The sequence below is a fragment of the Rhinopithecus bieti genome, unplaced genomic scaffold (assembly GCF_001698545.2).
Source record: "Rhinopithecus bieti isolate Rb0 unplaced genomic scaffold, ASM169854v2 scaffold_25209, whole genome shotgun sequence".
Taxonomy (NCBI): domain Eukaryota; kingdom Metazoa; phylum Chordata; class Mammalia; order Primates; family Cercopithecidae; genus Rhinopithecus; species Rhinopithecus bieti.
In genome coordinates, this window is record NW_016811970.1 from 851525 (window position 1) to 855302 (window position 3778).

General features: G+C 41.1%; 1 long non-coding RNA gene across 1 annotated transcript; it reads right to left on the bottom strand.

The window, feature by feature from the left end:
• Positions 1-1158: 1158 nt before the first annotated feature.
• On the bottom strand, positions 1159-3341 carry LOC108544364 (uncharacterized). Its single transcript, XR_001889814.1, has 3 exons — positions 3256-3341; positions 1873-2044; positions 1159-1671 (listed from the first exon to the last, which is right to left on the bottom strand). It is a non-coding gene; the product is annotated as an uncharacterized LOC108544364 (long non-coding RNA).
• Between the last annotated feature and the right edge of the window lie 437 nt (positions 3342-3778).

Consider the following 3778-nt stretch of genomic DNA (forward strand, 5'->3'; position numbering starts at 1 on the left):
GGTAAGGCAGAATATTCATTACTCTTTTTTTCTCAGTAGAGATTAAGGTGTGAAGAGGAAAAGGATCATATGTTTGGGATTAAGTTGCTATTCCTAGACTAAGTAAATTGTTCTCAGCCATTCAGTAATAAGGATCAGCCATTCATTTCATTTTAGAGTAAGAATTAGTAAAGTCTAAAGGGAGAGAAAGGCAGGTGTATACAGGATTTATGTGTGGATGATGCTAGTTTAAAAGAAAGATCTATTAGGTGCATCACAGCATGGTGATATCAATATTGAAGAAGGGAAGCTGGGATTAAGAGAATTGTTTTTGTTGTTTTTTAATCCTAGGTTCACCAACTGAGCCACCTTGTGAAAGGAGAAACTGCTAGGTAATACAGAGTGCAACAGATATGTTTATTGAATATGGCCCTTGGATTCTTTGGGAAGAAACAAATCCTAAAGAATTAATTTTTCAGGGAGAACTTGACATAGTTGCTTCAGGAAAGTCACTGCAACATCAGGTTATGTGAGTAGGAAAGAAGTTCAGGAGCAAGGTATTGCTAATGTTAAGAGCATGGATTCAGGAAGCAGGATGTCCAAATTTTCATCCAATCTTCTACAGTAGTTTGTTGGATGTTCACAAGTAAGCTATTTTACCACTGATGGCTTCAGTATCCTCAGCAGTAAAACTGGGGCTGGGGAGGGGTGTGTGTGTGGTAGTATTAGAATTTAGGTGTGTGTGACAGCATTAGAATTTACCTTCTATGTGTTGTAAAGATTTATGAATATTTTATGTGTCAGATATTTAGCACAGTACCGAAATATAGGTAACTCTCATTAATTGTTAAAACATTTTTTTTTGTATTATTATTTTAGGCTAAAAAAGGGAGTTGGGAGTTGCTGCTGGTTCAATGGTTTGACTAACACTCCTCATGTTGTTACATGGAATTATTATTTTGTTGTAGGGTGAAGAAGGTTTTAATTCTATTATATCCTCCACGAGTTGGCATGAGCTTGGAAGTTAAACAAAGCTTTACATCTGTGCTTCTTTATCTGGGTTCATTACTGAACTAATCTGAGAGTCAATTACCTCATCAGTTAAATAAGAGATGTATATGAACTACCCAACACTTAGCAGGGATTCAGTATCGTTTATTTTCATGCATCCTTCCTCTCAACTTTGTACTTATACTAAGAAAGAAAAAGTAACAGCAAGTGACAGAAGCCACAACAACAGAATCTTAGAAATAGAAAAATGTTTGTGCTTCGACGAATCTACATGCTAAATAGCTACAACTTCTTAGGCTCTGAGTAAATTGTGGTTCCTCGGGGAGCAACCTAGGCTACTTAAGGTTAATCACTAGTGCTTAGAGTTAATTGTTATCAATCTGGTTTTCAAAGGCTGCTCTGCCGGAGTTTCCATACAGAGCAATCCGTTCAGATAGCAGCTCCAGGCCTAAATGAGTTCTTCTAATACTTTTCCCATCATCAATTATCAAAAATACATCAAACACAGTGAAAAATAGACCTCATCATTAAACTCGTCATATAGGTATGTGGTGTTTCAAACATGAGAGTGCATCCTGGAGGACTTGTTAAAACACATTGCTGGACCTCAACCTCAAAATTTCTGATTCAGCATGTCTGGAGTAGGGGGAGCAAACCCAACTGCCACCGATGTTGCTGCTCCTGGAAAAGGAGAAAACGTTAGGATTTGTGGAATTTGTAAAGAAGCAAGGGTGATAAGCAAATCTCTTTTGAGGGTTCCAACTTGACTAAAATTGACCAGCTTCTTTGTCATTACCAAGCATTCACTGCCACCCATGCACTCCACTCACACAGCCCATCTCTTCTACACCTTTTTCAACTCTTCCTCTCTTTCTACATCACCTATCAGGTTGCTTCTTTGCTCATGGAAGAATATGAGTCGAAATCATTTCTAAAGCAGAGGTACGTGTCCAGAAACTCTCTTCTTCTCTGGACTGCCCAATCTCAGAGTTTCATAGTCCTGTTGGCCATCTGCACCTTAAACTTTGGAGTTCATCCCCTCTGGTCCTGTAGTCTTAAACAGATATGCATTTTTTTTTTTTTTCCAGAGAGTGGAGGCATAACCAAGATTGCCTTACTGTTACTTGCCACTTAACTAATTTTTTTCCTTTTCTTAGAGCATTTACAATAGAAATTTTTTCTCTGCCTCTTTGAGATGTAAATCTATAAGCCAGAAAGGTGTTTCTCAAGGACCTAGGAGCCATCCCTTTGAAATGCAATCATTAAGAAAAACAGTGCCACTATCTCCCTATTTGGGGAATAAGAGCCTAACTTTGATAAGGACCAATTAGCAAGCAAAATGGCCTTATCACATTAGCCAACCTCCCCGCTAAGGTCTTCCAGGTACTTTTTCTTTTAGCTCACCCCAGCATTCAAAAGTTCTCCTGCCTTTTGTTTTAGCAGAGTTGAGCTCACTTTCTTATTCAGATTGCAAGAGGCTTGACCCCTATTACAATAGTCTTGAATAAAGTCTTCCTTGCCTCTTAACTATCCAGTGAAATTTTCGTTTGACAGGAGACTCTCCCTTTCTGACTTGGATTAATTCGTTCCTTCCCTGATTTATTGAACAAGCCTGTTTCTTGCTCTCAACTTTCACCCACATTTCTGTTCAGTTGTTCCTGAATTTGAGCTTGAGATGTTCAAGTCTTCATCCTAGCTACTAAGTAAGGAGGCAGATTCCATGATACATTTTAGCATTTGGGGCGACAGCACCAGTCTCCTGATGGCATAATGAGATCACGGCATATATCATAAATATTGCATGTTTTTCTGGTCGTCAGTGCCAGGCCCTGGTGACACAAACACAAATAATCTGGCCCCTGCTTCTAGTTGTCAAATATCTTTCCCTGGAGTGGTAGAGAATAATACTATACCCAAATGCTATATCCAGGTAAACTACCTGTAAGAGGAAGGTGACTACCTACTCTGGTTTCCCTGATAAACAGAAGGCAAAGAACAACTTGAGAAACTGGGTCAGCACCACTTATCTGGATGGGAAGAGTGACTACAGACTGAGAAAGTATCTACCTTCACTGACAGCCAGTCATTGATTCTGTATGAGGCATTCTGATTATTCCTTAATACTAAGGTGACCTTATAATTTATCAGTCTATTGTGACACTTTTGAGAATGATGGCATGCTACTAAACATGCTGGGACAACACATATAAACAGAATTATCACGGACATAATGGGATTTAGGGCAATCTTATCTGATACTTTTACCGAGAGGTCCTTGCTCCCAGAGCTCCCAAGATGGTGGCGGGCCACTTCCAAAATGGCGCTGGGCTGCTTCCAAGATGGTGGTAAGCCTCCTGTACTGTGACCCGGGATTCTTGGCCTCACGGATTCCAAGGAATGGAATCTTGGGCCATGCGGTGAGTGTTACAGCTCTGTTAGAAGCCGTGGGTCATGGAAGAGAACCGTGGAACCCAGTGACAAGTATTCAGCTGGGGGTTAGGACAAACCCGGGCACTTAGCAGTGCAGGAACAACAGCAAGCCTTTAGCCTGATCAGGAGTGACAATGGGCGCCTCCCTGGAAGCACAGCGGACATCCTGCTGGATCCAGAGGGATGGAAGTCAGCGGCGGGTCTGCCATGGCGGCAAACAGCAGTGGTGGACGGCCAGCGAAAGTTCAGCTGGAGCTGTAACAAACACAGACTAGAAGATAGTGCAGTTGCAAGATTTAATAGAGTGAAAACAGAGCTCCCATACAAAGGGAGAGGACCCAAAGAGGATAGCCGCCAC